Below are 14,296 nucleotides of genomic sequence, written 5' to 3'. Positions count from 1 at the left end.
TATTGTCGGGCTCATTATAACAATAAACGATTCGTCTTTAATTTTTCCATAATATATTAGAAAATATAGTTCCACTATCAGGTTCTTCATTAGAAAAAAATATGTCTAGGTTTGATTCTAATTTTTTTCCAAGAAAATATATTTAAGACACTCATATTTACCTTGATTAAAAAATATTGTTGAATATAATATATTCATATTTTAATGAAATATTAGAGATATCACACATGACTCACCAATGATAATTACTTGAAGGTTTATAGAATTTTCGTCAAATATTTCTAAGATGGTCGTCCAAACGCAGTTATTAGAAGAAAGACAAATTCAAATAATTTTATTTTATTAGATTTTAATTTATTTTTCTTCGTATTTAACGTAGGTATTCATTTTACATTCGATTGAAATGCGTGTCTAGATACAAATTCTGACACTTCAAAATATCCAACCCATCCAATCTTAATTGATATGCATGCTGAATGTCGTAATGACCTACCTTGTAGTTGGACATGGATTCATATTTTTTTTAGAAGTGTAGCATTGCGGATTCTATCAAACTCATTTGTCATGAAATATCTTCTTAAGATGGATAGAAAATATGTTTTTTAAACAAAATAATATTCATTTAATTTGACTTGCTCGAACATTCCCTTATAACTAGGTCCTGTCTGTCTAGAGCCTGTTCTACTCACGTACAATGAGTTTTACTGCTAGTGTATAATATGTGTATGTGTATTTTGTCATTAATAAGTACCATACTTAATTGTAATGAGTAGGTATAATGAAAAATAAATAAAATTAGCAGTTAAATAAAACTATAACAAATTATTATCAGCTCAACCTCGATGCGTCGATGAGATGCCCTTCGTCTGTTCTAGATACAGTTTACAGTACGTCGAAGCATACCGCTTAGTCTGGCAAAACTCCAGAATTCTCGTCGGTATCAAACAGTTCAATGTTGAACGGGCTTAGCCGACAAAGTTAAAATAATAATTTTTTTTATGTTATCAATTGGTACATTCCGAGACAGGCTCATGCTAACTTAATACTTGTTAACAGTATCTAACTATGAGTAATGGTAGTTAGTAGTTAGCAGTCCATTATATGAATGTTATGATTAATATTTTATTTTTTGACTGTTCATAATTAATATCGGTAACAATGGCCATTAGTTACAATTCACATTACATTTATACTTATATATATTTTTTTTTTTTTGGTCATATTTGGTTGTACAGTTTGGTTATTTTTGAAGACTTTAAAATGTGTGTGCTTAGTGGTGTCCGTGTAGGGTCCTTGTGCTGCGTCTAAGGTGGTTGGTATGTTGAGGTTGCTGATTTTGTCTGTGTATTGGAGTTTGTCTTGTGATTATTTGGTTGACTGAGAGGTAAGTTCCACAATAATTGGACGTTGATTTCTCTTATCTTGCTACGAGGTATCCATGTGTAAGACGGGTGTGGCCGATGAGGAGTGTGTTAATGATTTCCTGGTCCCTTCTGTTTAGATGGAGGTTAGGGTTATAAATATTATTACGGTTTGAATAGTGTGGTATTACGTATCGGTTGTTCTGTATTTATTAATCTAGGTCTAATGTGTTTACGTGTGATATACATATACTGTCATGACTATAGATAATACTGACAGAAATATGGTTGTAGGCTCATTATACTAACTAATATTGTATATTAATCATGTGAGTACCTTTTAATAATCAGAAAAAAACAGGAACATAATAATTAAATTAAATTAAATTATATTAATTAATAATACGATTAAAATAATAATTTGGTAACCTTGGTTACCAAAAACTTACACCATCTCGCCCTGAACCGTTTTTCATCGTGTACAATAATATATCATTGAATTCAAATTTAACAAATACATTACAGTGACCTACCTACCTAATGGCCAAGTAGGTACAATCGACACCTACTGTACAGCAGAGCGGTTATACCTACTTGACTGCTTTTTAATTAGTTATTATAATAATAATTATATTTTCTTTATCCTACTATATCAATCATAATTAAGATTGTAAAATACACTGCTTGAGTTTTGGTTTAAGAATTACTTAGCCTTAAGGTTAATGTTAAGCCACGCCAAAGTGTGTAGTCTCCTTCGTCTTATGCAATGTCGGTAGGACATAGACAATTTGGGTTTAGCTACAGTTCCGATTTTGTGTAGTAGCCTATAATATAATAGAGTGTATTGACCTATTATCAAACTTGAAAAAACAGCATTGTCAGGGTTTTGGACATGAGTTTTTACGATATTTTATTTTTTGAGCAACTTAGTTATAAACTATAAAATATTTCAATTTAAAATGTATTTTCTCTTAACTCACTTAGAAATTGAAATATCGAGGGGAAATACAGATAATATAACGAACACAAATATTCGTAAGGTGTTTTGTTTTTGATGGTAGGTCAATTCGTTCTTTTTATTTTAGGCTGCAATACATAATTGCAACTGCTGAAAAAAAATTTTCCTCATTGCACGTCTGTAGACGGAGACTACCTACATAGTATATGTATTCGAGTGTTGCGTTTTCTTAATACTTGTACTGTTCTAATACTCAAATAAAAATCAATAGTAATTACCTTATTTTTTTTTGAAGCTGAGTGAAAAATGTCCTGATTTTTGGATGATGCTTGTGAGTGCTTTTTTTCGTCTGTCTGTCATCACTTTTTGGAAAAATAAAAACCGTTGGATTTTCAACTTCAACGTTTTTTTTTTTTACGTGAATCTAGTTGGTACACTATGGATCAAAAGTAAAAAAATCCCGGTAGTTTACAATAGCGCAGGGAAAAACGAAAAATAAATAACATACTAAAATTATGAAAATATTTTAACTTTTTTTATAGGCATTAGACTTTTTTTAAATATTTTTTTAGTTTCAATTTTAGTTTATTCTTGATAAATAGTTTTTAATCTGGTCAAAAACTAGAAAATGTAATAATTTCTGATAATGTAATAATTAAAAAAATAATCAAGTTAAGTCATCATTTTTCATGTGCGTCTGAAGTACAAATTTTTACGACATTTGATATACACCTGTAAAATATAGTTATTCTCAAACAATTATTGATATTCTGTTGTATTTCAAAAACACATAGTCGTAGATACTTGAAATTTTCACCAATTATTTTTATAATCATTTTCTATGGTAAAAAGTATAATTTCCAAATTTTAATTTTAAAAAAAGTCTATTTTTGAACAATTTATACATACTTGAAATTTTATTTTTATTTTTGTCAATAAATTTGTTAATATGAAGTCCCATTATAACTCTGTTATAAGTCTCATTATAAGTATTTAAAAAAATTAAAGAAACTTAAGAACGAATTTTTTTTGTTAAGTTCCAATGTTGACAAAATTCATCAAAATTAAAATCACAAAAATTTGCAAAGAAAAAAAGCTTTAAAAATTAATGGAAGGTTCCTCACACATTGTTACAATATCAGTTTATAAATATTAAAAATACTTAGGCTAGATGTTTTGAAAAGTATTTTCAGTCCAAATTTCGACAACATTTATCGAATTGAAAATTTACAAATTATTTTGTAGTTAAAAATGTATAAAACGTTTAAACAATATCCCACATAAATATTTCGTTCTGTAACCAAAAAATATAAATATATATGAACACAGTTTTTTTTATACCTAGTTATTTTTTGAGTTTAAATTGGGACGAAATTAGATATTTAAACGGAGTGTAACGGTTTTAATTATTTTTTTTGTAATTGAACAATTTTAATGTAATATAGGCCGTCTTCGTTCAGAAATGTTTTCCGCATACAATGATTTCATATCATTGAGTTCAAATTTAACACATCCATTACAATGAATTTCAAGATACCTAATGTACAGCAGAGCGTGACCTACTCTCCTGCTTTTTTCTATTGGATTTCAGTATAAAAAATTATGAAGAACCTTGTATTTAATGTTCAAGCACTTTTACCAGAAGAAAATTTTTTTATTGTCATTTATAAAAAACAAAACAAAACGTAAAAATTGTCAAATTTAGATAAATAACTCAAAAATAATTTTTAAAAAAATCCCAATATTAACTTAAAATTCCTATATAAAAAAACTTTGTTTATATATAGTCTTAGATTTTTTAGTTACAGGATGAAACACTTATGCGTGACCTTGTTTGAACATTTTATACATTTTTAACAACAAAATAATTTTTAAATTTTCAATTAGGTACATTTTGTCAAAATTTGAACTTTAAATACTTATAAAAAAAAAATCTCTCATAAGTATTTTTAATATTTTTAATCTGATATTGTAATAATATGTGAGAAATCTTCTATTCATTTTTCAAGCTTCTTGACCCAACAAGTAAAATTCAATTGATATTTGTAGAAAAAAAAATGTACAAGTATAGAAAATGATAAAATAAATATTAACTGTAATTTTAAAGTACCTACGTTTATTTGTTTTTGAATTACGACAAAATAAGAAAATCGCTTCAATGTTGTAAAAATTTAAACTTAAACGCCCATAAAAATGGATTTGTCTTTTACAGGTAGACTTTTTTTCTGACGAAAGTCGGAGAACTTTTGAAGAAAATTGTATTACATTTTCGAATTTTTTTATTATAATGCATGAAGTAAAAAAATTCAAAAAATTATTTTCCGGTACCGGGAATCGAACCCGAGCCTCCTGGGTGAAAGCCAGGTATCCTAGCCACTAGACCATACCGGAGTGATGAGGAATGTATATCGATAACGAACTGAATGAACACGATTATTCGCTATGCGTTCATGAAACAATTTTGTATTCGACTTTGAGAATAGTGATAACTGATTACCTGTAAATTATAATAGGTAAGTGCTATACAACACTGATCTACTAAATGATTAAAATTATTAATTCTGACGTGTAAGGGATCATTGCAAATTGATTATTATTATGATGATTATTATTTTTAACCTTTTAATATAGTTACCCTACCTAATTTGCATCGATTATCTACATTAAGCCGTCACCTCATAAGCAGTGTTGGAGGGCAACTTAACTTAATTTAACAGTTACTTTAGTAAAATTACCTACTATTTATTATTTAAGTTATTTGATGGTAATTTAATAAAATGTTATCATACGTAATGTAAACATGACTTAATTCACTTTTATTTCAATAAATTTACTAAGTTACTCGTTACCTACTTTTAAGAACCAATTGATAATGTTCGAGTAACATGTTCTAAACTTGATAACGCTATATTATTATGTCATTATATGGTTTTTTAATTAGGTACAACAAAATAAATATTGATGAAAATTGGTTTTGCATGCTTAAAAATTCTATATTTAACCTATTTTTTTTTTTTTTGTTAGAAGTAAGTACTCTGAGTTCTTATTTTTGTCCTTTCAACTTACGACTTACCAACTAGATTCACTTACTTATCAGAAAATATATTGAAGAGGAAAATCGAAATTTTTCCACAGTAAATGAGTAAGAATTGCCTATTTACTCATTAGGTAGCAGTAGCACATTCAGGCACAAAAATACAAAAACACACACACGATTGTAAAATTAATAGTTCTAAATTCATTGTTCCACCCAGAATTAAAAATCTATAGTGAAATATGATAGCAGTAATTTTAACATAAATACTTATGATATGTATTTTCAAATAAAAAATATTTTAAGTAATATTAATAATATTATATTATGATAAGCAATAAAAGCAATACCTTACAATTTTTAATGAAAATAACTCGAGGGCTACAAAAGAAAAAAGCGCACTAACATTGTTTACAACAATTTAAAATTGAGCTAAAAATAATATTTTACACTCCTTCATTTTACGACCAAATCATTTCTATTTGGATTTAATGTGAAACAATTGGTTTGGTTTATATTTAATGCAAAACTGTGTTTATTTCTTTATTTAATATAATTTATACGATTAACATACATAAATTAAAAATGCAAATACTATCTTTATTCAAAGATTATAAAGATTAAGTAGGTATCGATTAAATATTTTTACCATAAGTATAGAATTCTATAGAAAAAAGTATACAAGGTTAAGTGTTCAAAATACAGTTTTAAATAACAATTATAAAAAACTTGATGTTATGAAACACGTAGGTATATATTGTGCATGGCGTATATAAGACATAAAACTAAAAATTACATTAATATCACGTATAATCAATGACTTAATTATAATTATGTTACAAAAGAATGACCCAGTGATGGTTGTACCTTATTTGCATGTTACGCACTAAAATATAATTTGTCACCTTAAATTTCGGATCGTGGTGGTGGCGGAGTGTCGCCATAGGACATGGTCACCTAATATCATAGCATTATATTTATTATAGTATGTATATACCTACCTATGTGTATTATACTGCTATAATTATATTTCATCACTTACAAGAACAATAAAAAATGTTTCCAGTAATTGAATGGATATTTCCAACTTTAACTATAATACCTACATAATAGGTATATAATAATATATTATAATTACAACGTCAATAATAATTATTCGTATCGCCAAAATGTGTGGAAATGTTTTTGAAACGGATAATACTTGCATTGTTCATCAAGAATATTATATTGATAGCGTCGACTGGTAAGTATATAGGTTCATAGGCGAGTGACATCGATGAAGCAGTGTATTGGGTAATTTTGCCTATTGATGAAATATTTTAATAAATTACTTATAATTTAGGTAAATACACGTACCTCCTAATCACTAAAAAAAAAAAAAATACAAAAATACAAACGTAGCTTGTATTCAAATATTATTACCGCATAATAGGTCAATGTCGGTTGGAAACACACGCGTGTTTCTACAGAGCAGAACGAGGGAATTATAAATACTAATAAATCTATAGATGATTTTTTTTTTAAATCGCAATACACTTTTTGAAACAGTCCAGTTATTGTATAAAATGTTTCGTACAACCATGTTGTGAGCTGTTGATTGTATATTTGTACTTACGTCGTTTCGCTGTCCAGATTTTACACCACAATTATAGCCCGGCGTGCATTTTACGAGCACACGTCGATACCAATGGCTTATTGAGAAATGACAGGGCGCAAATTTCCTTATGAAACTGCTGCGGAGAGACTGAAATTAGTTGCCATCCTGCGCTGCCTACAGCACTGTAATAGGAATTAAATATTCTAATTCAATAATTTTCAACAGATCCACCACGTGCTTGATTATTCAGTACAAGATGCGTATATAATGTACAACTGTATATTATTGAGAGTTTAAGATATCATATTATATTCTTCACATCGGTGCCACGAAGTTCAAACAATTTTACTATAATGAGGCGACGTATACAATATGAAATTATGTATAAATAGATACATCGCCAAGACAAAATGTTCAGATCATCGTGATATAATACGAGTATGTTATCACACTGATGATCGCTGAGCATTGCATTTTTAGCACACATGACGTAGATGCAACTCTCGGATCGAAAAAATCAACTCCGCGGTATTATTAAATTGGACGTCGAGACATCACGCGCGTATTAAGTTAAAATAATTTTTCGATGGCTACACGTAAAATGGAAGTTTGTTGCCATACCGCCAGACAATAAAAGAGGATAGTACCCATAAGCTAATAATTGGCCAACTGACAACCGATTTCTATAACTAAATGAATAAACAGTTTTAATAATTGTGTTAATCTGGTAGTACACGTTTTACTCCAAACAATATACCTATATTTTTAAAAAATGTAAAAAAAAAAAGTTTAGGAGAGGATTTAGCCAGACGATTTAATATACCTACAGATGTTACTATATACTATAACGATAATTATATTATATTGTAAGCTATTGATAGAAAAAATAAGTGGTAATAACAATAATAAATACATATTATTCATTTGTAAAATTGTTCAAAAATATTTTATTTAAACTTGGTTTTTTGTTGTTCTTATTATGAAGCAATATCGTACGAGTTGTATCTTCTCAAGAAAAAAATAATAATGCATGCCTACCTTGAACAAGGTGTGTTTGTTGTTTTGAAGTGTACCTATACCAACTAATAAATACCTACTAATAGCAATATATACATACATGAATGTCATATGTGGAAATCCCATTGTTCCAAACATCGAGAAAAACTTATTGAGATCAATGTGATTTACTGACAACACTAATTTAATAACTAGATAAATATTTTAAACATTTTTGGTTTTATACATTAATTACATTAAACAATTGTATACACACAAAGGTATATTGTTTTAAAAGAAGAATAATAAACTATTAATAATATCATAATTTCTATTAAGAGGACGCTACCCGTGGGTCTGTTGTCTCCGTCTTACAAACGTACAACACGTCAAATTTCCGTTTACAAGTTACATAATTAGTGTGCTTTTAGTTTTGAATTAACCTATTGTCAAACTTTTAGGTATGAACATTATCTGTGGCTAAACGTCAGAGATTTTTTCGATATTCTTATTTTCACGCTGGAAATTGGTATGCGAAATATCACGAATTAAAAATGCTCACATCTCGTTTGAAAATTAAAATATCAAATAGCTCAAACACCGTTCTTACCTAAAGGTTAGAAGTCAATTCACTCTAATATTAAAACTAAAAGCCCCGTATCAGTGAACGAAAACGTGCAATGTCGTACGTTTGTAAGACGGAGACAACAAACGCATGGGTATAACGTCCTCGTAAGTCTCGTGACAAAATAATATTATATAGTACATACTACATACATGTAGACATGCGTATTGGCCTAAAACATATATCAAACAGTTGGTATTTATTAAACTGATTGCTAATTTCCGTTTTTGTACCTATTTTTTGTTTTTATACTTTATTTTATATCGTACTTTATTATTCTATATTGTTTTATTTTATAAACTAAATTTAAATTCAAAGTTTTTAAAACAAGTTTTACTAGTCGAAGTATTTTTTTCATAAAAATATTAAATTACAAATTGTATTATTTTAATACTATAATATGAACTTAAATTGCTTTTTTATATACAACAATTATTATATTTTAAGCTGCAATGTATATTATAATAAAGTTCAGTACAATTGTTTATTGTAATTTAAGAAATTAGAAAAAACACAATCACTCTTTATGTGAACTTCGTACTAATTTACTAAACAAAGTAGGATTAACTTTTTTGAAATTGAGTTGTTAGTATATTTGCCCATACTAATTTTAAACTAAGCGTAAAATGTTTTATTTTTTATCTATTAACTTCTAACCATAAACGAACTCGAGTTCATTTAAGTTAATTATTTTCATTAACTTTTATCCACCTTTGATAAATGTAACCCGTTATTTTTATACTTGACTTAAATTGATTACCTACTAATTACTATAAAAATCTGTATTTGTAATATATTTTACATTTTTAAATATGTAAATTGTATAATCAAACCTTTTTTTTTATCATATATTTGTATCAACATTTCATTTACTAACTAATTATAAAATAATAAACATTACATTTTAATGTTTCTACTACATGCTTACAATACAAGATGTAGATTATCAATTGCTATATTGATTTTTAAATGTTATTATCACTTAGGTATTCACCAGATAGGATTAAAACACATCCCTTGAGATATTAATGTAGGTACCTACATTATATTCTATAACAGTTTCTTTGCAGTTATCACTATTACCTATAATTGTATTTCAAAACTGTGAATAGTAACTATAGGCACTGCCGTACTGGTATATGTGACATAACCTTCAGATATAACCGGTCATGTCCAGACGAATTTGCCAACAACTGTAAAATGTAATAACTGTCATAAATATAACATTCACTGATTCGCAGATCAACTTTTGTACAAATGAGTGTATCTATACCGTAAAAAATTACACTTTATTATAATCATATATATTTATAGATAATATTCAATGGTTAAGCATTACCTACAGTATATTATGGTTAAACTCATTAAATGAACTTAATATATCATACGTACCTACTCATAATTGCACTTTTTAAACGTTTCTTTAATATATTATCTAGTAGGTACGCTGCACCATGACAAAAATTAAGAACACAATAAGTATTGCTATTAGTTGCAGTACATGTTATTATTTATTCGAAATTAATACAAAACGTTAAATTATTATTTATAAACACTTACCTATTTGGCTATTTCAATGAATTTTTAAATTATGATCACGATTTGCCAATACATATTATTTTCTTAATTACTATTATTGTATTATAAAATTAAAAAAAAACTTTATAACATACTGAAACTACGTCTTGAACACTGACTTGACATTGACTTTTAAGGTGCTTACATTTTAAACACATCGGCTTAATCAGTATCTGGCCAGATTCCTGGTTTCTGGTATACTCATCAACCATATCGTGAACGTAATATAGCAATAAATTAGCAAATCATCGATGATTATATGTTTACAGCTGCCAATACAATTAAAATCTAAAACGTAATAATAACGTAAACATTGGGACTAACATTTTTTTTTCTTTTAAGCTTGGGAGTTAATATCGCTTGTACAATTAGTTAAAAAGATTTTTAAAATAAGATACTTCTGTAAAACCTTCAAAATGCATCAAGGATGCCATAGAAACGAAGATATTGATAATGTTATATGTGAATTTCTTAATAGATTAGGAAACGATTTTAGCCTTTTTTATTACCTTTATACCTAGATAATATCATAGAAATGTTTAGTTGCGAGTAACTTTGATGAACATGTTATAGAAAATTGAAAATAATAAATATCTATTGGTGTTTTAATATCTACTGCAGAAGGACATAAACTTATTTGTTTTTATATTTAAATCCATTTAATATATTTGACCCAATTTATGATGATATTTAACTTGCATAAATTGGTATAATTTCTCAAGGATGTGATAGACGAATTTGACGAAATTTGTGTTTAAGGAAATTTAATATTATGAAACATAATAGATGATAGATAATATGTAAACAATTATTTATTAAGACTCTATACTATATAATAATCAATTAGTTAATCCCAATTCAATATTATTTATAATATTTCAAAAGTTTTCGAAAGCTTAAAAAATATATTAACAAATGGAATTTGTTTATTATGATTTTGGTTTTTACGAATACATTAACTAAGTACCTATAATTTAATTAATTAATTTCTCACAAATTATTTCGATAACCTTCGACTTGTTTGTGAAAAATTATATTTTTAGGAAGATCTCACGTTAGACCTGACTTGTTGAGGATGTACTATGTATTATTATAATTTATAAGCTATACATCACACAATCAAGTCATTCGTATTATTGGTTGGAAAATATATGTTTAAACACAATTAATTTAAATATATTATAGTTCTATACATTAATATGTATTCAATCATTATTCATTGGTAAACAAAATTATTATAAATTAATTAAATTAGAAAGGTTTAATAAAAAAAAAAAAACTTCTCTTAGACGACGACCATGAATATTATTAAGGATTAAGTAATATTCTAATTATATAATAATATTATATAGTACTATATAGTACAACCATTGTGTATAATCAAATATAATACATGTTTATTCCAGCAAAGGATGGGTTCTAATGCATGGTTATTCAGGGCCGTATTTAATGTTTTGGCGCCCTTCGGCCACAAGTGTGTGCCACTCTCACCCTTTGGCCTTTTCTCATCTTAAATCATATAGCATATAATATCATAAATATTCAATAATAGTGGTCATTATAGATCAATAAGTTAAAACATATACCCCCATCAAAAAAAAATTGATTCCTACATTACATTTATGATAATAATTGTTAAATTACATAGAAGACATCATGAATGCTAAATTAAAATACGTTTGCAACATATAGTAAGTGCTCTTAGATTAGAAACCGGTGTAGCTTAATATATGTAACAATCTATACTCACTTAAAATGTAGAAGTCCACATTCTTTGATTTGGATTAGTTTTTTGACTGTAAACATAGACACCATTGATCACGTAGGTATAGGCACTGACATAAAGTTAGTTTGTTACATATGAATTGGATCCAATTCGATTTATTTAGAAATTAGAATATTTGCAATTGGCTAAGGTCATAAAAATTGTTTTCTCCTTTTGAAATCAAGTCACATATTGTGTTATTTAATGTGAATTTTTTTCTTACACAAAATTAGTTATTAACATAGTTATATTGTCCTAGAAATATCTTAAACAATTGCGAAATCTGAATATAATAATATTCTCTAATGCATTAGTTTCAAAAAAAAATCATAAACTCAAATAAATTAATACAAAAAAGAAAGTATTAATTCGTTAAACAATATTTATTTTATTGCGAAATGGTGTTCTTTTAAATTAATACACTATGGAATAATATATTTTCATAACTGCGCAATGTCTATGGAATTTTTTTTAACAATATAACTGTTTAAAAAAAGTATATTTTATGAAAAAAAGTCTATACATTGCAATCCATACAATATAAATATGTGAAAAGTGTTTTTTTTTTGTCACGGATTGACACACGGGTTGACCCAGAGGAACCAATGTGGAATCCAATTGTCGTGTGATTTTTTAAATTTATAGAGGACATCCAGAGCAAGTTTTCAGCATAGTTTTAAAGACCCAACTCTTTTCCACGGAATATTGATAGATAAAATGGAAATACACCAGTAGCGCCTTCTGTTCAATAAAAAAAATATATAACAATTTAAAAGAGAAAATGGTTTTGACTAGCCGATTCAAAAACTAATCGACCGATTTTGACCAAAGTTTCAGAGATGGTTCTTAGACATTTCGGGAAGAGATATGTTTGAACCAAATTCGAAAAAATATCAAGTGCTGTACCCAATATGACACAAGGAGATTGCCCTATCGGTCGAATTAGTTCACACAAAGATATACACCGAAGACAATCGACGTTTTTCTCATGACCAGTTTTATGTTAAAAAAATGTTTAAGCACCTAACCAAAAAACAGAATAATATAATGTTTAGAAATATTAGAAAGCCAACAAATTTAAATATTTAATGTTTCAAAATGTGTGTACATAAAAATAGTACAAAACGGTCGAAGCTGCACGTAAAAGAAAATTTTCATATTTAAATTTCTCCCCACACAAACAGTTATTTATGGTAAGTAATTTTTAGTTTGATACAGATGAGTTCTAGGTAAATAATTATTTATTCGAAGCAATTTCGTTAAAACTATTTTTACACAAAAAACACCTCAATGCCCAATGATCTAGCATAACCGTAATTTTTCTATTGGCGCAGGTGATCTTCGTTTATAAAAAATACGAATATAAAATAAAATAATGATTTGTTTGATATTATGCAACAATTAGTTCTGACCTGAGCACAGGTAATATGAGGTTAGGATTATAAATATCAGAGTTAGCTAAATTTATGGTCAAAGTTGTGAATAGATATAATAATATGTTGGTACCTCTATACTGAATTAGTCGTCTTTAGAAAAAATCTCGACTGTCTTCCAGTTAATCCTCTCGGAATCGTCTCGATGGACGGTATTATACTATATGTAAAACCACTAAAACGTATTTTTGAGTTTTGATATTATACTATTATGTATAAAGATGCCAGCTTCAGTAGCCAACTTATTTCTAGTTTCAGTTGCACATAGCTCATTCATTGCGGAATAATAATATTATAACTTCTATCGGCTACGCGGCCCGCACGAGTGGGATAGGCGGATGCACTACACAAAATCTCGGAGTCACGTGCGTTTGGATTTATGACGTACATTTTGCTTTAATATATTTTATTATCACCCAAACACTACGCGTACGCACGAATAAATTGAAGACGTCATACGCGAAAAACAATCCTTGATTATTATTCTTGTTACAGGTTGACAGTTGACAGGTGGATACAATGTGCTTACAATTGTACCTCTTCAGAATACGGACAAATCGCCAGTGTCTCTAAAGCTATAGTTGAATTATGTTCGAAGTGTTTAAGATAACATATAGATGAATAGTAGAGTTAAATCCTATGAACATGAGAGTGGAAATCAGAAATATACGTTGATAAATCAAATTTCTCTTCCCGACAATAGGTACATCACATTAAATATACCTAAGACCTAACTTACTTGATGACTGTTAAATTATAAAACTTATGTTAAACGACACTGGCAGACGACCAAACACAGAACATTGAATGATGTATCATGCCGGAGATGACATTGAATCGTGAATGGAGATTATTGAATAATAATTATTATGATAATTCCTAATAATAAGAAACGCATAAATATAATAAACGGATAACCACAACTGATTTGCACATTATTTTGTACATA

General features: G+C 27.7%; 1 non-coding gene across 1 annotated transcript; it reads right to left on the bottom strand.

Annotated features, from left to right (window-relative positions):
• Positions 1 to 4,638: 4,638 nt before the first annotated feature.
• Positions 4,639 to 4,710, bottom strand: Trnae-uuc. Its single transcript has one exon. It is a non-coding gene; the product is annotated as a tRNA-Glu (tRNA).
• Between the last annotated feature and the right edge of the window lie 9,586 nt (positions 4,711 to 14,296).

The sequence above is a fragment of the Myzus persicae genome, unplaced genomic scaffold (genome assembly GCF_001856785.1).
Source record: "Myzus persicae strain clone G006 unplaced genomic scaffold, MPER_G0061.0, whole genome shotgun sequence".
NCBI classification, from domain to species: Eukaryota; Metazoa; Arthropoda; class Insecta; order Hemiptera; family Aphididae; genus Myzus; species Myzus persicae.
This window is presented reverse-complemented; position numbering and strand designations above follow the sequence as displayed.